Source organism: Lepus europaeus, chromosome X (assembly GCF_033115175.1).
Source record: "Lepus europaeus isolate LE1 chromosome X, mLepTim1.pri, whole genome shotgun sequence".
NCBI classification, from domain to species: Eukaryota; Metazoa; Chordata; class Mammalia; order Lagomorpha; family Leporidae; genus Lepus; species Lepus europaeus.
The window spans coordinates 81,217,650-81,237,371 of NC_084850.1; the positions used below are offsets into that span (position 1 = coordinate 81,217,650).

At 43.1% G+C, this 19,722-nt stretch overlaps 1 protein-coding gene across 2 annotated transcripts in view; it reads left to right on the forward strand.

The window, feature by feature from the left end:
* Positions 1-19,722, forward strand: part of ABCB7 (ATP binding cassette subfamily B member 7) — a 112,670-nt gene that overhangs the window by 8,713 nt on the left and 84,235 nt on the right. The window lies entirely within an intron of this gene.

The window sequence follows — 19,722 nt, forward strand, 5'->3', positions numbered from 1 at the left end:
ATTGTTTTTAAGAGCAATCTTGGGCTTGAACTTTTTCACACCTAGTTGCAAATGAAGTCAATTCTTCTGCAAAGAGATTAGGAGCTATCTGCTTTAGGGTCACCTTCTCCTCCAGGTAGAATCTCCCAGCTTGAGCTCTGGGGCTGGGAGTGGGGATGATGGTGGACTTCTCAGTGCTAGATAGGAGGGGGTGAGAACAGTAGCCTCAGATGTTCTTGGCCTGCTTCTCCTGGTGTGGAACCAAGGTTTTATGAGCCAGGGCTGGGGTAATTGGGGCTGATAAGTCTCAGCACACTACATCCAAGGCAGAACCTTTGTCCCTCTAGCGGGTGTGTGTGGAAGAAGGCAGCCCCTATCTCTTGGTCACACTAACTCAGAACTTGGCTTCAGCAACAGGTCACTGGAGACAGGATGAAAAATTCTGATGTTCTGCTTTTCCCAGAAGGTGATCTTTAGAATAGCAGCTCTGGTGGGTGTATATTTGTGCATGTGGGGCAGGGGGGCTGCTGTACCAACTCAAATGAAGTTTGCATCTTGCTGAACTGAGAGAGAGCATAGGTGTATGAGGGTACTTCCAAAACTTAATGGAAATTGCATAGTATAATATATAGTGTTTCTGGCTATATAACTCCAAAAATAGGTACTTAATGATTCTCAAGGTAACACATTCCATCCATACCATCAAATTAGTAAGGCTTTATCTTTATGCATCAGGGTAAACATTTTTTAATTCCATTTCCATGAACTTTTTGAAGTACTCTCATATAGTCTGCTTCATACACCACAGACCCTCTCCGTTCTTACTGAGCTTAGTATATTTTCTTGAATAAATATTCAATTTGCTCAATGCCCCTAGTACCATATCTGGGACCCTTAAATGGTTGTCCTTTTATGATTTTTTTTTTACCAGTTTTGCTGAGGAGTTGGTTTAAGGAGCTCCTTATACTTTCATGCCAGATATGGAACATTCTTCATTTTTTTTGTTTTTTGTTTGTTTGTTTGTTTGTTTGTTTTGACAGGTAGAGTTAGACAGTGAGAGAGAGAAAGACAGAGAGAAAGGTCTTCCTTCTGTTGGTTCACCCCTCACAAATGACTGCTACGGCCGGTGCGCTGTGCCAGTCCGAAGCCAGGAGCCAGGTGCTTCCTCCTGGTCTCCCATGCGGGTGCAGAGCCCAAGCACTTGGGCCATCCTCCACTGCCCTCCCAGGCCACATTAGAGAGCTGGACTGGAAGAGGAGCAACCGGGACAGAACCGGTGCCCCAACCGGGACTAGAACCCGGAGTGCCGGCACCGCAGGCGGAGGATTAGCCTAGTGAGCCGGCCCTTCATTTGTTTTTGACTGGCTCATGCCCTTTGACTTACTGCATGCAGCGAAATAGCCTGTACTTTGTCTTGTAGATGGTATTCCCAATGAGATCTGGCACACCTTTTATTTTAGTATGCTTACCTTGTATGTCCCATTTAGTTCTTTTGGATAGGTACCATTTTGTTGTCATTTGTTGACGCTGACCTCATGAACAAAGGGTAGGGGCTTCAGTTTCTTTTTATTTTTTTAAAGATTTTATTTGCTTACTTGAAAGTCAGAGTTACAGATAGGTAGAGGCAGAGAGAAAGAGATCTTCCATTCTCTGGTTCACTCCCCAGATGGGTGCAACAGTTGGAGTTGTGCCACTCTGAAGCCAGGAGACAGGAGCTTCTGGGTCCTCCACACGAGTGCAGGGGCCTAAGGACTTGGGCCATCTTCCACTGCTTTCCCAGGCCATAGCAGAGAGCTGGATCAGAAGTGGAGCAGCCAGGACTTGAACCAGTGTGCATATGGGATGCTGGCATGCAGGCCAGGGCTTTAACTCACTGCACCACAGCGCCAGCTCCTTCAGTTTCTTTTGTTAAAGTTTATTTTTATTTATTTGAAGGTATAATCATACACACATATACACCCCCCCCACACACACACAGAAAATCTTCCATTTGCAGGTTTACTCCCCAAGTGTCCTTAATAGCTGAGACAGGGCCAAGTTGAAGCTAGGAGCCTGGAGCTCCATCTGGGTTTCTCACATGTGTGACAAGGGAGGGGCCCAAGTATTTAAGACATCACCTGCTGCCTCCCAGCGTGTGCATTAGTTGGAAGCTGCATTGGAAGCAGAAGTGAGATGTAATCTCAGATACTCTGATATGGGATGCCAGTGTCCTAGGTGGCAGTTTAACCTGCTGTGCCATAATGCTGTACCTACATATGATCCTTGTACTTTACAAATTTTGCTTTTTAGAAAAAGATTCATTTTATTTAAAGAGTGACAGAGGAAGAGAGAGAGAGATCTACCATCTGTTGGTTCGCTCCTCAAATGGCCATGATGGTCAGGGCTGGGCCAGGCCAAAGCTAGGCCTCCTACATGGGTGGCAGGGGCCCAAGTACCCAGACCATCTTATGCTGCCTTCTCAGTTGCATTAGCTGGGAGTTAGATTGGAAGTGGAGCAGCTGAGACTTGAACCAGTGCTCATATGGGATACTAGCATCGCAGGCAGCATCTTAACCCACTGTGCCACAATGCCATCCCTTACATTTTTGCTTTTGTAATTGTTTTTTTTTTTAATCTTTTTTTTTTTGACAGGCAGAGTGGACAGTGAGAGAGGAGAGAGACAGAGAGAAAGGTCTTCTTTTGCCATTGGTTCACCCTTCAATGGCCGCCGCAGCCAGCGCACCGCGCTGGCAGGAGCCAGGTGCTTTTCCTGGTCTCCCATGGGGTGCAGGGCCCAAGCACTTGGGCCATCCTCCACTGTACTCCCGGGCCATAGCAGAGAGCTGGCCTGGAAGAGGGGCAACTGGGACAGAATCCGGCGCCCCGACCAGGACTAGAACCTGGTGTGCCGGCGCCACAAGGTGGAGGATTAGCCAGTTGAGCCACGGCGCCGACCCTTGCTTTTGTAATTGTACAAAGCCATATCTGATAAAAACATATCTGATATAAAAATAACTACAAGCCTACTGTTTTAAGATTTTATTTATTTATTTGAGAGATAGAGTTACAGACAGTGAGAGAGAGAGACAGGGAGAAAGGTCTTCCCTCCGTTGGTTTACTCCCTAGTTGGCCGCAACAGCTGGAGCTGTGCTGATTGAAGCCAGGATCCAGGAGCGTCTTCCCAGTTGCCCACATGGGTGCAGGGGCCCAAGGACTTGGGCCGTCTTCCACTGCTTTCCCAGGCCACAGCAGAGCTGGATCAGAAGAGGAGCAGCCAGGACTAGAACTGGCGCCCATGTGGGATGCCGGTGCTGCAAACAGAGGATTAACCTACTGTGCCACGGCGCCGGCCCCGCAACCCTACTTTTTAAACAATTTTTTCTTTTTCCCTTTGAATCTATTCTTATATGTATCTAATTTTTACATTGTTGAGATCATTTTAAATTCTGTTTCTTTTTGCATATAAGCGTATTTTTTCTTGGTACTCAGTCTTTACCAATATTAGGTCTTTTTATTATTTTAATAGGTGTACATTTAGTTACCTGAAAAAGATGATATTTTTATTGTTTTGGTTTTTTTTTTCCTTTTTTGAAAACAGATTTATTTATATATTTGAAAAGAAGAGTGACAGAGAGAACATCTTCCATCTGCTGATTCACTTTCCAAATGCCAGCAATAGCCAGGGCTAGGCTAGGCTGAAACCAGGGGCCAGGAGCTTCATCTAGGTCTCCCACAATTGGTGGTGGGAACCTAAGCACATATCCACTGCCTCCCAGATGCATTAGCAGGGATCCCGATTGGTAGTAGAAGTGCAAAACAGCCAAGATTCACTAGGTCCTCTGATGTGAGAATGCAGGTGTTCCAAGTGGTGAGAATAACCCACTGTGCCACAATGCCTGTCCCTAGTTTTCTCCTTTCCTAAAATCTGTCCTCCTAAAGTCCACATCAGTCTTTTCTCTTAATATTTATTTATTTATTTGAAAGACCAAGTGAAAAAGGGAGGAGATATAGAGATCTTCCACTGATTTCTTTGTGGTAGCAATAGCCTAGTCTATCCTTTGCTCTACTTCAATTTTGCCATGGTTGTAGGCCCATGTTACTTTATGAAGAAATTTTCTCTCTGCCTCTAGGGGCTTACCCTTCATTCCATTGCATACAGCACAACCACATTATTCTTTCTAAAGCACAGCTTTTATCTTTTTACTTCCTTACTTAAAAACTTCAATGGTGTCTTCACCTCAGTTTGATGTTCAAGACCCTAAAAACTTCCACCCATCTAGCTTGTTAGTCAAATTGTTAACTGTTTCTGTGCAAAACAGCTTGTCCCTCCAGCCACCCTGAATTGCACTCTGTTCCTTTATTTATGCTATACCCTCTGTCTGAAATGTCCTCTCTTTAATTCCTGCCTGTTTTTCAAATTTTAGCTCAAGGGTCCATTTATTCCATGGCACCATTCATTTATAAGCTCAGAACACATGGATTTCTTCCTTCTCTGAACTCCTTTTCCTACAAATGGCTATCTAGTATACCTTGTGGAAAAGATTTTATGCATCTAAAAGGAAGATACATTCCAGTGATCTTTTTTTGAAATCTTCCATAGACCTGAGCATAGTATCTTATATGTGTTAGGCACTCAGAAAATATTTGTGAAATGAATGATTGCACTTTTTAAAAATATTTATTTATTTTTTAAAGATTTATTTATTTATTTGAAAGTCAGAGTTACACAGAGAGAGGAGAGGCAGAGAGAGAGAGAGAGAGAGAGAGAGAGAGAGAGAGATCTTCCTTCTGATGGTTCACTCCCCAGTTGGCTGCAATAGCTGGAGCTGTGCCAATCCGAAGCCAGGAGCCAGGAGCCTCTTCCAAGTCTCCCATGTGGGTGCAAGGGTCTAAGGACTTGGGCCATCTTCGACTGCTTTCCCAGGCCACAGCAGAGAGCCAGATCGGAAGTGGAGCAGCCGGGTCTCGAACCGGCACCCATATGGGATGCTGGCACTTTAGGCCAGGGCATTAACCCGCTGCGCCACAGTGCCGGCCCTATTTATTTATTTGAATGAGAGAGATTTTCCATCTGCTGGTTCACTCCCCAAAAGCCCGTAATGGCTGGTGCTGGGCCAGGCTGAAGCCAACCAGGTCTCCTGTGTGAGCCATCTTCTACTACTTTCCCAGTACATTAATAGGGAGCTGGACTAGAAGTGGAGCAGCCAAGACTCTAACTGTTGCTCCAGTATGGGATGCTGGTGTTGTAGGTAGTAGCTTAACCCACTGTGCCACAATTCCAGCTCCATGATTAAACTCTATAGCCAAAGCAAAACAGAATCTAACATAAGTATAAATAATATTTGCTTCAGTGTTATACATTTGGAATTGAAGGCTCACTTTCTTGAGGGCAACCTCATAAATTTGTTCATTGCATTTGTGTCAGTGGGTGTTTGGTACCATGGTGGGGTACTGTCCCTGAGTGTCAGATTTTTAGTTTTGTAACCAAAACACACATACTGTTAACCCTAAAACTTGAGTTAATTAATTAGAAGGCATCTTTTGTTTAGAAAAATAACATACGGGATAGAGTTCTTTGAGGAAGAAATAAGATAAAATTTACATTTTGTAGAAATTTTAAAGGCTGTATTTGGCTTGTAACTAGTTTTTTTTAAATATATTTATTTGAAAGTCAGAGTTACACAGAGAGAGGAGAGGCAGAGAGAGAGAGAGAGGTCTTCCATCCGATGGGTCACTCCCCGGTTGGCTGCAACGGCCGGAGCTACGCAGATCTGAAGCCAGGAGTCAGGAGCTTCTCCTGGGTTCCCATAATGGCACAGGGGCCCAAGGACTTGGGGCATCTTCTACTGCTTTCTCAGGCCACAGCAGAGAGCCAGATCGGAAGTGGAACAGCCGGGTCTCAAACTGGAGCTCATATGGGTTGCCGGCGCTTCAGGCCAGGGCGTTAACCCACTGCGCCATAGCGCCAGCCCCTGTTCATAGTTTCTGATCAAGTTTTCTTTACCATATCTGGAAGAGAAAAAGATGTTAGAATGGGAAAACTGTATCCTAAGTTATAGTTTCTCGGGTACTAATGTTTTAGTACAGTAGGCTTTTTTTTTTTTTTAATTTGACAGAGTTAGCAGTGAGAGAGAGAGAGAGAAAGGTCTTCCTCTGGCTCACCCCTCCAAATGGCCACTGTGGCCAGAGCTATGCCGATCCAAAGCCAGGAGTCAGGTACTTCTTCTTGGTCTCCCACGTGGGTGCAGGGGCCCAAGCACTCGGGCCATCCTCCACTGCCTTCCCAGGCCACGGCAGAGAGCTATACTGGAAGAGGAGTGACCGGGACTAAAACCCGGTGCCCATATGGGATGTCGGCACTGCAGTTGGAGGATTAACCAAGTGAGCCATGGTGCCAGCCCCACAGTAGGCTTTTTTTTTTAAACCTGGAAACCTTTTATTCAACGTATACAAACTTCATGCATTTCATAAATACAAATTTAGAAACATTGATTCTTTGTACCCTACCCTCCCTCCCACCCACACTCCCACCTTTCTTCCTCCTGCCTCTTGTATTCCCATTCTTATTTTTAATATCTATTTTCAATTAACTTCATGCATATAAGATTAACCCTACCTAAGTAAAAAGTTCAACAAATAGTATGAAAAAAAAACAAAACAACTGGGGGCTGGTGCTATGACGTAGTGGGCTGAGCCTCTGCATGCAGTACCAGTATCCCTTATGGCTGCCGGTTCAAGTCCTGGCTCCTCCACTTCTAATTCAGCTTCCTGCCAATGAACCTGGAAAATCAGTGGAAGATGCTTGGGCCCCTATACCCATGTGGGAGACCTGGAAGAAGCTCCTGGCTCTTGGCTTTGTGTGTTTTTGTGTGTGTGGTTTTTTTTTTTTTTTTTGACAGAGTGGACAGTGAGAGAGAGAGACAGAGAGAAAGGTCTTCCTTTGCCCTTGGTTCACCCTCCAATGGCCACAGCGCTGCAGCCGGCACACCGCGCTGATCCGAAGGCAGGAGCCAGGTGCTTATCTTGGTCTCCCATGGGGTGCAGGGCCCAAGCACTTGGGCCATCCTCCACTGCAATCCCGGGCCACAGCAGAGAGCTGGCCTGGAAGAGGGGCAACCGGGACAGAATCCGGCACCCCGACCGGGACTAGAACCCAGTGTGCTGGTGCCGCAAAGCGGACGATTAGCCTATTGCTGGCTCCTGGCTTTGGATCTGCTCAGCTCTGGCTGTTGCTGCCATTTGGGGAGTGAACCAGCGGATGGAAGACCTCTCTGTCTCTCCCTCTCTTTCTCTGTAACTGTAACTCTCAAATAAATAAATTTTAAAACTATTCCTTAACAATTGTGACAAGATGTTCACAGTCATTGCATCTTAAAGTGTCAATTTCACTTCTATAGATTCCTAGTAGGTACTCTATTAGTTACCACAGATCATGGAGAACATACAGTATTTGTCATTTGGGGACTGGCTTATTCCATGAAATATAATGTTTTCAGTTGCATCCATATTGTTGCAAACAACAGGATTTAATTTTTTTACCACTGTGTGTAGTATTCCATCGTGTACATATCTCATATTTCTTTATCTAGTCTTCATTTGACAGGCATTTGGGTTGATTTCATATCTAAGGTATTGTGGATTGCATTGCAATAAACATGGGGGTATTGGCAGGCGCTGTGACTCACTTGGCTAATCCTCCGCCTGCGGCACCAGCACCCTGGGTTCTAGTCCCGGTTGGGGCGCCAGATACTAGTCCTGGTTGCTCTTCTTCCAGTCCAGCTCTCTGCTGTGGCCCGGGAGGGCAGTGGAGGATGGCCCAAGTGCTTGGGTCCCTGCAACTGCATGGGAGACTGGGAGGAAGTACTGGCTCCTGGCTTTGGATTGCTGTAGCACTGGCCATAGCAGCCATTAGGGGAGTGAACCAACGGAAGGAAGACCTTTCTCTGTTTCTATCTCACTGTCTATAACTCTCTCTCTTACTATCTAACTCTGCCTGTCCAAAAAAAAAAAAAAAAAAACCCACATGTGGGTATAGATAACTTTCATATGCTGGTTTCATTTCCCATGGGTAAATTCCCAGGAGTGGGATGGCTGGGTCATATGGTAGGTCTATATTGAGATTTCTGAGGTATCTCCAACTCTCTTCCACAGTGGCTTTAACCAATTTACATTCTCAACAACAGTGTATTAGGGTACCTTTTTCCTCACATCCTCACTGTTGTTTGTTGATTTCTATATGAAAGCCGTTCTAATGGGGGTTATGTGAAACCTCATTGTGGTTTTGATTTGCATTTCCCTGATGGCTAGTGATCCTGAGCAGTTTTCCATGTGTCTGTTGGCCATTTGGATTTCTTCTTTTGAAAAATGCCTGTTCAAGTCCTTTGCCCATTTCTTAACTGGATCGTTTGCTTTGTTGTTGCTGAGTTTCTTGATCTCTTTATATATTCTGATTATTAATCTTTTATCAGTTCCATAGTTTGCAAATAATTTCTGCCATGCTGTCAGTTGCCTCATCACTTTTCAGAGTGTTTCTTTTGCATTGCAGAAGCTTCTCAATTTTATGTAATCCATTTATCAATTTTGGCTTTGATTACCTGTGCTTCTGGGGTCTTTTACAAGAACTCTTTTCCTATGCCAGTGTCATTTAGGGTTTCTCCAATGTTCTCTAATAATTTGATGGTATTGGGTCATAGATTTAGGTCCTTGATCCATTTTGGGTGTATTTTTGTGTAAGGTGTAAGGTAGGAATCTTGCTGCATGAGGAGATCTAGTTTTCCCAGCACCATTTGATGAAGAGACTATTCTTGCTCCAGGAATTAATTTTAGCTCCTTTGTCAAAGATAAGTTGGTTGTGGATGTGTCCATTGATTTTTGGAGTTTCTATTCTATTCCATTGGTCCATCCATCTGTTATTGTGCCAGTACCAGGCTGTTTTGATTATAACTGCCCTGTAATATGTCTTAAAATTTGGTATAAGCTCTCTGCTGTGGCCAGGGAGTGCAGTGGAGGATGGCCCAAGTACTTGGGCCCTGCACCCCATGGGAGACCAGGAGAAGCACCTGGCTCCTGCCTTCGCATCAGCATGGTGCGCTGGCCGCAGTGTGCCGGCCATTGGAGGGTGAACCAACAGCAAAGTAAGACCTTTCTCTCTGTCTCTCTCTCACTGTCCACTCTGCCTGTCAAAAATAAAAAAAAAAAAAAGAAAAGTGTAAGGAACTAGAGATCAAATAATTCACACTGTAGACATGGCAATATCTTTAAAGCACAAGAGCAAGTCACTCAGCCTTGTCTATAAAATTTCTGAGTATGAGAACATGGCCCGTGTAGCTCTACTGCCTGATTCAAATACGAGCTCTACCACTTACAGCCAAGGAAACTTTTACAAGGTATTTATCTTTTCCATTCTCTACCTCCTTTATCAATAAAATGAGATAACAACGATAGCTAAAATTGTTTTGGGGATCAAATGAGTTATGCATATAAACTACCTGAAGGATGCCTACCAAATACAAAGCAAAAAAAAAAATTTGGTATAAGATTGTAATTTGTTATAAAGATTGCTTTAGCTTTTTGGGGTCTCAAGTGTTTCCATATGAATTTTAGTATTTTTTTTTCTGTTTCTCAGGATAATGTTGTTGGTATTTTGATTGGGATTGCATTGAATCTGTAATTGCTTTCAGTAGGATGGAAGTTTCGATGATATTGATTCCTTCAATCCATGAACATGAAGCATTTTTCCATTTTTTGTGTCTTCTATTTCGTTCTTTAATGTTTTATAATTTTCATTGTAGAGATCTTTGATGTCTTTTGTTAAATTTATTCCAAGGTATTTTGGGTTTTTTGTAGCTATTGTGAATGGGATTGATCTTCAAAGTTCTTTCTCAGCTGTGGCATTGTCTGTGTATACAAAGGCTGTTGGTTTTTGTCTGCCAATTTTATATCCTACCACATCACCAAAATCTTTATTAGTTCCAGTAGTATCTTAGTGGAGTCTTTTGGATCCCCTAAATATTGACTGATGTAATTTGCAAATATAGATAGTTATATTCCTTCCTAATTTGTATCCCTTTGATTTCTTTTCCTTGCCTAATGGCTCTGGCTAAAACTTCCAGGACTATGTTGAATAGCAGTGGTGAGAGTGGGCATCCTTGTCTGGTTCCAGATCTCAGTGGGAATGCTTCCAACTGTTCCCCATTCAATAGGATGGTGGCCATGGGTTTGTCATAAATTGCTTTGATTGTGTTGAGGAATGTTCCTTCTAAACACAGTTTGCTTAAGGTTTTCATATCATGAAAGTTTGTTGTATTTTATCGCTGCATCTTTCAGTGTGTTAATGTGATGTATCACATTGATTTGCGAATGTTGAACCATCACTGCATACCAGGGATAAATCTCATTTGGTCTGGGTGAATGATCTTTCTGATTTATTGTTGGATTTGTTCGGCTAGTATTTGGTTGAGGATTTTTGCATCTTTATTCATCAGGGAAATTGGTCTGTAGTTCTGTTTCTCTGTTGTTTCTTTTTCAGGTTTAGGAATTAAGGTGATGCTGGCTTCATAGAAGGAGTTGGGAGGATTCCCTCTCAATTGTTTTGAATAGCTTGAGAAGAATTGCAATTATTTCTTTAAATGTCTGGTAAAATTCAGCAGTGAAGCGGTCTGGTCCTGGGCTTTTCTTTGTTGGGAGGGTCTTTATTACTGAGTCAGTTTCTGTCTTGGTTATTGGTCTGTTTAAGTTTTCTATGTCTTCATGGCTCAATTTTGGTATGTTGTATGTGTCCAGGAATCTATCCATTTCTTCTAGATTTCCCGATTTATTGAAATACAGCTCTTTGTAGTAATTTCTGATGATTCTTTTTATTTCTATGGCATATGTTATATTTCCTTTTCCATCTCTAGTTTTATTGATTTGGGTTTTTTTCCTTCTTGTTTTTGGTTAGTTGGGCCAAAGGTGTATCAGTGTTGTGTTTTTTGTTTTTTTGTTTTTTTTTTTGTTTTTTTTTTTTTGGTCTGACTGTAAAATTCCGAGATTTGTCTTCTAACTCTAACTTGGACATCCTTTCTTCTGCCTTACTGAGTCTGTTGTTTTGGTTTTCCACTACATTTTTTATTTGATCTATTGAGTTCTTCATTTCCAATATTTATTTTGATTTCTCTTTAAAATCTCAATTTCATGGGAAAAATGTTCGTTCATAGATTTGCTTCTGATTAATCCTGTGATCCTGTAGATTTGCTTCTAAGTAATCCTGTGATCAATTTTTTTAATTCTGTTTCCAGCATTTCTTCAATCTCTTCATCTTCACATTCTAATATTGAAGTGTTATTGTGTTCCTTTGGGTGTGTCATGTTGTCTTCCTCATTTTTGTTTCTTGAATTTCTGTGTTTATTTTTAGGCATTTGTTGAGGTAGTTGTTTTTTTGTTCTCTGTGATGGGTTTTATCTTTGTACTATGATTCTGTGGCCCAGTAGAGTGTCTGCTGTTTCAGTGAATACACAGAGGTATGTGCTGACTATAGCCAGGAAGCTCTATTCAGTGCTCCAGGGTAAGGGGAGTATCCAAGGTGACATCCAAGTTGGGTGTGGTAAATCTCCCCCTTTTTTTTTTTTATAAAATTGGAGGTTCAATCTGCTCTATTGGCATAGTCTCATGCTCACCTCCTCTCCTCCATGGAGACCGATACCTGGGCGCTAGCCCCAGTGGGTATAGTATTCATCTACACTGCCACAAGAAGCACACAAAGGATCTGTGCAGTCCTCATAGTGACCTTGGATCTCGCAGCAATGACTATCCCCAAGGAGTCAGGGAGCATGTGGAACCACCCAGAGTGACAGCCCAAAGACCCAGCCATACCCTGCGCCCTCCTATGCAGCCACAGTGTTTTCACAGTCTCAGCACACAGGACTCTCACAGTCATGAGAACCCAGCCCCTTGTCAATTCTCCCAACCAGATTTGGGTGTCTCCTCTTGGCTGGTTGCTGGGTGTGCAAACACGAGCTGGCACAGCTATTCACATATATCCAAAATGGCATCTTCCATCTCAGCTAGTTACAAGAAACATGCCCCCTTTATTTCCTCTAGGTTGGCTTGTATACTGTCCCCTACATGGCTCCAAGATACTCTTGGAGCCAGGCTCTTCCCATAGCTTTATCGCTAGTGGCTTGGGCTACTGCAGTCTAGTCTCACCTCACTCTCCAACGCTGGTGGTGAGGCTCTTGGCTGCTGGGTTCCTGAGTTGTATGTGTCCACACCCTCCACTAAGATCCACAGTGTCCCTCTAATTTGCATGGAGTTTCCTCTGCAGTTTTTTCCCTAACTCTTCTCTGAGATTGCACTCTCTCCACTCTTTTTTAAACTAACTTCCCCTAGACTAGAGCAGTAAGCTCCCTCCCTATTTTGCTATCTTGGAATTCCTCCCAAGCTGCATCTTAACCTCTAGGCCAAACTTTTGCCCCAGGTCATTGTAATGTAATATATCCATATTTTAAGTGCATGAATATTTGCCATCTTCAACTACTTTAATTATAGTGGCTTAATAGCTCTCTCTGTGTGTGTATGTGTGTGTGTGTATGCTAGTTTTCTATGGTTGCCATAACAGAATATCACAGAGTGGGCAGCTTCAGCCTGGCTTCTTCAGGCTGAGCTCTGAGATCAGTGCCCCATCAGGGTTGATTCCTTCTGAGACCTCTCTTGGTTTGTAGATGACCATCTCCTCCCTCTGTGTTCACATGGTTTTTCCTCTATGTATGCCCTTATCTCCTTTTCTTATAAGGACCACAGTCAGATAGGATTAGGGCCCAACCTAATGACCTTATTTAATATTTATTGCCTCCTTAAGGGCCCTGTCTCCAAATCCAGTCTTATTCTGAAATACTGGGAGTCAGGACTTCAACATATGAATCTGAAGTGATTGGAACACAGTTCATCTTATAACTTTGTGTGTGTGTTGGGGGGTAAATGCATAGAATGGAGGAATAAATTCTAAACTGGTAACAATGATTACTTCTGGAAAGGAGATAGATTAGAAGGATAGAGGATAGTAAAAAAGAACTTTCACTGCTATTGTAGATACTTGGGCATAGGGCATAGTTTGGTATATTTGTTTTTACAATGAGAGAAATTTTATATTTTAAGCTTTTCAGTTGGTGAACTTTTTAAATAGATTGTATTAATATGTTCATATTAAAAGTCTAATTTGTTAGCAATGCATTTTAACCTTCCCTTTTATGACTCTGATTATTCTGCATATCATAAAAAGTTCTTATTATGTTTAAGAAGCTTTATAGGGGCCGGCGCTGCAGCTCATTAGGCTAATCCTCTGTCTGCGGCGCCAGCACCCCGGGTTCTAGTCCTGGTTGGGGCACCGGATTCTGTCCTGGTTGCTCCTCTTCCAGTCCAGCTCTCTGCTGTGGCCCAGGAAGGCAGTGGAGGATGGCCCAAGTGCTTGGGCCCTGCACCCGCATGGGAGACCAGGAGGAAGCACCTGGCTCCTGGCTTTGGATTGGCACAGTGTGCCGGCCGCAGCGTGCCAGCCATAGCGACCATTTGGGAGGTGAACCAATGGAAGACCTTTTCTCTCTGTGTCTCTATGTCTCTTTCTCTCTCACTGTCTAACTCTGACCAAAAAAAAAAAAAAAAAGAAGCTTTACAGGAAGTATTCTGCTGCTTTTACATTTAACCAGTGTTTGATTGTTACTTTATTGGTGAATTGAGGGATTCTTTTAACATTGTCATTACAGTGGCTGCTTCTATATAAAATAGGCATGCTGCATATTTGATTCTGCCTAATGAAGAGCTATCTAAACTTTTCTTTTTTCAAAATAAAATTCTTGTGTTTTATTTAAAAATATTTATTTATTTGAAAGGCAGAGTAACAGAGGGAGAGACAGAGACAGATCGATTTTTCATTTGCTGGTTCACTCCCCAAATAAATGCCCACAACAGCCAGGGCTGGGTCAGGCCGAAGTCAGTAGCCAGAACTCTATCTGGGTCTCCCACGTGGGTGGCAGGAACCCAGGTACCTCAACGATCCTCTGCTGCCTTCCAGCTGTATCAGCAGAAAACTGGATGGAAGCAGAGTAGTCGGGACTCAGATTGGTACTCCAGTCTGGGGTACGGACATCCTAAGTACCGGCTTAACTTGCTGCACCACAACACCTGCCCTTGTTCTTATATTTTAAAAAATTACTGGGGCTGGACCGGTGCCATGGTTCAACAGGCTAATCCTCTGCCTTGCGGCGCCGGCACACCGGGTTCTAGTCCCGGTTGGGGCGCCGGATTCTATCCCAGTTGCCCCTCTTCCAGGCCAGCTCTCTGCTATGGCCCAGGAAGGCAGTGGAGGATGGCCCAAGTGCTTGGGCCCTGCACCCGCATGGGAGACCAGCAGAAGCACCTGGCTCCTGGCTTCGGATCAGTGCGATGCGCCGGCCGCAGCGGCCATTGGAGGATGAACCAACGGCAAAAAGGAAGACCTTTCTCTCTCTCTCTCATTATCCACTCTGCCTGTCCAAAAAAAAAAAAAAATTACTGGGGCTGGCGCCATGGCGCAGTATGTTAATCCTTTGCCTGTGCCGCCGGCATCCCATATGGGTGCTGGTTCTAGTTCCGGTTGCTTCTAGTCCCAGAGAGCTCCAATCCAGCTCTCTGCTATGGCCTGGGAGAGCAGTAGAAGATGACCCAAGTCCTTGGGCCCCTGCACCCGCGTGGGAGACCGGGAAGAAGCTCATGGCTCCTGGCTTCGGATGGGCACAGTTCCAGCCGTTGCGGCCATTTGGAGAGTAATAAACCTTTCTGTCTCTCCCTCTCACTGTCTGTAACTCTACCTCTCAAATAAAATAAATAAAATCTTTAAAAAATTACCAAAACAGGGGCCACTGTTGTGGCATAGCAAGTTAAACCACCACCTCAAAAACTGGCATCCCATAAGGATACCAGTTTGAGTCCTGCCTGCTCCACTTCTGAAGCTCCCTGCGAATGTGCCTGGGAAAGCAGCAGAGAATGGCCCAAGTGCTTGGGCTCCTACACCCACGTTGGAGACCTAGAAGAAGCTTCTAGCTCCTGGCTTCGGTCCAGCCCAGCCCTGGGCTGTTGTAGCCATTTGGGGAGTAAACCAGAAGATGGCAGATCTCTCTGTCTCTCCCTCACTCTGTGACTCTGCCTTTCAGATAAATAAATAAATAAACCTTAAAAAAATTACCAGAACAGTACAAACCCACTATTGAAAAATCAGAAAATGCAATAAAGAAAAAAAAAGTATGCTAGCAATTTGGTATTATAATATTTTTATTTTTAAAAATGCTTTAAAAATTTATTTATTCCTGCTTCTACTTATTAGTACAAAGTAAAGACCCACCTTTTGTTTATTCGTTTACTGTCCAATAGATATGAGCTACATGAAGCAGTTAAATTTAATTAAGATTTAAAATATAGTAGCTTAGTCACAGTAGACATAATTCAAGGGCACGATAGCTGTGTGTGCCTTAGTGGCCCTTATGTTAAACCAAATATGGAACATTTCCATTATCACGGAAATTTCTATTGGACATAACCAACCTTGAAAGTAATTTTAAGTAGGGGATGACATTATCAAATTTGTTTTAGGAATATGATTCTGGCTACAGTTGGAAAGGTAGATTAGAAATATGCAGAAATTGGAGATAGGGGTATCAGTTAGGAGGATATTGAGGTAGTAATAATATAAGAGAGATGTGATAAGGGTCTACACTGCCCATCATGATGTAAAGTTGTCAGGATTTGTCACCAAGCATTCTTACATCCTGGAAGGAAGATAAGATTTTGGAAGCAGGTGAGTATTACCTTGTCTTAGCTACTTTGTCTCAGTCTCAGTCTTTGTTTCTTTTTTAAAGATTTATTTATTTATTTGAAAGTTACACAGAGAGAGAAGAGGCAGAGAGAGAGAGAAGTCTTCCATCTGATGGGTCACTCCCCAATTGGCTGCAATGGCCAGAGCTGTGCCGATCTGAAGCCAGGAGCCAGGAGCTTCTTCTGGGTCTCCCACGTGGGTGCAGGAGCCCAAGGACTTGGGCCATCTTCCACTGCTTTCCCAGGCCATATCAGAGAGCTGGATAGGAAGTGGAGCAGGTGGATATCGAACCGGCACCCATATGGGATGCTGGCGCTTCAGGCCAAGGTGTTAACTCGCTGCACCACAGCGCTGGCCCCAGTCTTAGTGTTTTTATTTATTTTAAAATTTTTATTTAAATGATTTGAAAGATAGGGGGAGAGAGAGACTGAGATCTCCCCTCTGCTGATTCATTTCCCAAATGCCTGCAATAACCAGGGCTGTGCAGGCCAAATCTTGGAGCTTAGAACTCAGTCTGGATCTCCCACATGGATAGCAGGAACCCAAGTACTGGAGCCATCACCAGCCTGCCTGCCAGGAGGCTGGAATTGGGAGCAGAGCCCAAATTGGAACCCAGGTACTCCAGTATTAGATGTGGGTCTCCCAAGCAGAGTTTTAACTGCTGTGCCAATTGCCCATGCTGTATTCTTAGTGTTCTTAGGCTATAAAATTGACATTTAAGTGAGATTTACCTTCTCCCACAGTTCTTGAGGAGGATCAAGTGAAATGATATATCTGAAAGTACTGGTAAATTATAAAGTACTTTAAAATTTGTTGCTGTTTTGGTTTAACATGGTTCCATAATAAAACACAATCTTTGGTGATTAATTTTGTGAGGATAGCTTATACAGTTCATATGATTAGACTATCATGTGATCCTCTGCACCATTCCACCATCTACCAACTTCATCAAACACCAAACCAGTTGGGTCACCTGATCTTGGACTTGGACCCCCCAAAACTGTGAGCCAGAATAAACCTTTTTTCTTTCATAAGTAGCTTCTCTCAGTATTTGTTATAGTTATGGAAAACTAGATAATACATATGCATATAATCATGTGTTTCCACTAAACTTTCACCAGCTAATTTTAGCATGTGTCAGTGGCTCTTGTCTACAACAATTCTTAGTGTGTTTACCTAATTACCATTTTTCTATTTCCTTTATTCCTTCTGTATTTGATAATTGGAATTCTTATGTGAGAACTGTTCCTTCTCATTTGATTGTTTACTTCTTTATTTATATCAGGATGGGCCCACAGTTGTTAATAAACTGTATATTCTATGAAGTATAATCCAGTATGCTTATTATTTATTTTGTTGCTCTATTGTTCCAGCTTTGGGACATTCAGAACTCCTTTAGCTTGGTTCCTGTGTCCTTTCTTTTTTTAATGATTTCTATTTATTTATTTATTTATTTGAGAGGTAGAGGTACAAACAGAGAGGGAGATAGAGAGAAAGGTCTTCATCTACTGGTTCACTTCTCAAATGGCCGCAACGGCCGGAGCTGGGCCAATTCGAAGCCAGGAGCCAGGAGCTTCTTTTCCATCTCCCATGCCCGTGCAGGGGCCCAGGCACTTGGGCTATCTTCTACTGCTTTCCCAGACCATAGCAGAGAGCTGGATGGGAAGAGGAGCAGCCAGGACAGGAACCAGCGCCCACATGGGATGCCAGCACTACAGGCAGAGAGACTCAGCCTACTACACCGCAGCACCAGCGCCTCCTGTGTCCTTTTAACAATTCACCATCCTTTTTCGAGAACTTTCTTATTTCTTGGCCCCATACAGCATCCCAGGTTCATCTTATGTTTACCCTGCTCTGGCCCTGAAATCACCCCTCTCTTCAAAGAACTCTGTACCTTTTATTTGATATTGGTATTTAGAAACCAAGATCATGGGACTGCTGCTGTGGCATAGCAGGTTAAGCTGCTGCTTGGAACACTGGCATCCCACATTGGAGTTCTGGTTCAGGTCCTGACTGCTCCATTTTTGATCCAGTTCCCTGCAAATGTGCCTGGGAAAGCAGCAGAAAGTGACCCAAATACTGGAACCCCTGTTACCCGTATGGGAGACTCTGTTGGAGCTCTGAGCTCCTGGCTTTGTCCTGAATCAGGCCCAGCCATTGCAGCCATTTGGGAAATGAACGAATGGATGGAAGATCTCCTCCCATCCCAGCCCCACTCCTTGCACCACCTTTCAAATAAATCAATCTTATATAAAAAAAGGCAAGATCTGGTTGCTAGGTGAGTATACATTCTTTAAAATATTTATTTATTTGTTTGAAAGGCAGAATTATAGAGAGAAAGGGAGAGACAGAGAGCAAGTGAGAGAGATATCTTCCATTTGCTGGTTCACTCCCCAAACAGCCACAATGGCTAGGGCTGGGCCAGGCCGAAGCCAGGAGCTTGGAACTCCATCCAGGTCTCCCAGGCGGGTGTCAGGAGCACAAGCACTTGGGCCGTCTTCCACTGCTTTCCCAGATGCATCAGCAGGAAGTTGGATGGGAATCAGAGCAGTCAGGACTCACATCGGATACTGACATCACAGGCAGCAGCTTAACCACTGTGCCACAACACCAGCCACTTAAATGGTTATACATTTTGTAAGCATTATCATTTCTTAGTTCTGGGTACGGCTATTATCTGCAAATAATTTATTGGCCTGCTAATTAATAAGCTTTTTATTTTTCAGTACTAACATTAATTTCACATAAGACCAGTGAGATCATTTAATCTAAAGGGAAATTAGAGCATTACCTTTTAAAATAGTTTTTGTGAAAAGATTGTGATTATTTTATACTCTGTATCTTTTAAAATGTGTATCTAACTTTTCATTTGTTATTTCTGATAAAATGCATTTGATATAATTCTGTCATAGATTACATTTATAAAAGTACTGAGGTGGGGTAGACATTTGTGGTACAGTGGATTAAGCCACTGCTTGAGACACCCACATCCCATATCAGAGTACTGGTTTGAGTTCTGTGTCCTAGCTCCTCTGCTTCTGATCCAGCTTCCTGCTAACATGCCTGTGAAGGCAGTGGATGATGGCCCAAGTACATGGGAGACACAGATGGAATTCTGGGCTCCTGACTTTGGCCTGGCCCAGTCCTGGCTGTTGCATTCATTTGGGAAGTGAAACAGAAGATGGAAGATCTCTTTCTCTTTCTCCTCCCCTTTGTGACTCCCCACCTCTCCCTCTCTCCCTCTCATTTTGCCTTTCAAATAAATAAATAAATCTTAAAAAATAAAAGTACTGAGATGAAATTTGCATAATATAAAATTAACCATTTGAAGTGAATAACTTAGTTACATTTTGTGATTTCATAATATAGTTTAATACCACCTTTATATAGTTTCAAAACATATCCATCACTCCAAAGTGAAACCACTTGTTGAGCTGTTTCTCCTCATTCCTTCCTCTTCCCAGCCTCTAGCAACCACCAATCTACATTCTTTCACTGTTATTTGTTCTGGAGATTTCATGTAGGCAGAATCTTGCAATATATGATCTTTGGTGTTTGGTTTCTTAACTTAGCATAATGTTTCAGAGCTTTATCCACATGGCAGCATATCTCAGTACTTACTTCCTTTTCATGACTAGGTAACATTTCTTTGTACATTTTAATCTAGTCATTTAGTTAGGACACTTGAGCTCTTTCTAATCTTTTGCCTATTGTATATAATGCTATTATAAATAAGCATGTACATGTAGTTTTCTGAGTACCTGTTTTCAGTAATTTTTTTGAGATTTATTTATTGGAAAGGGAGAGTGCCAGAGACAGAGAAAGTGATGTCATCTTCCATCTGCTTGTTCACTTCCCTAATGCCTGCAATAGCCAGAGCTAGGCCAGGCCCAAGACAGGAGCCCAGAACTCCATCCAGGTCTCCCATATGTGTGACAGGAAAC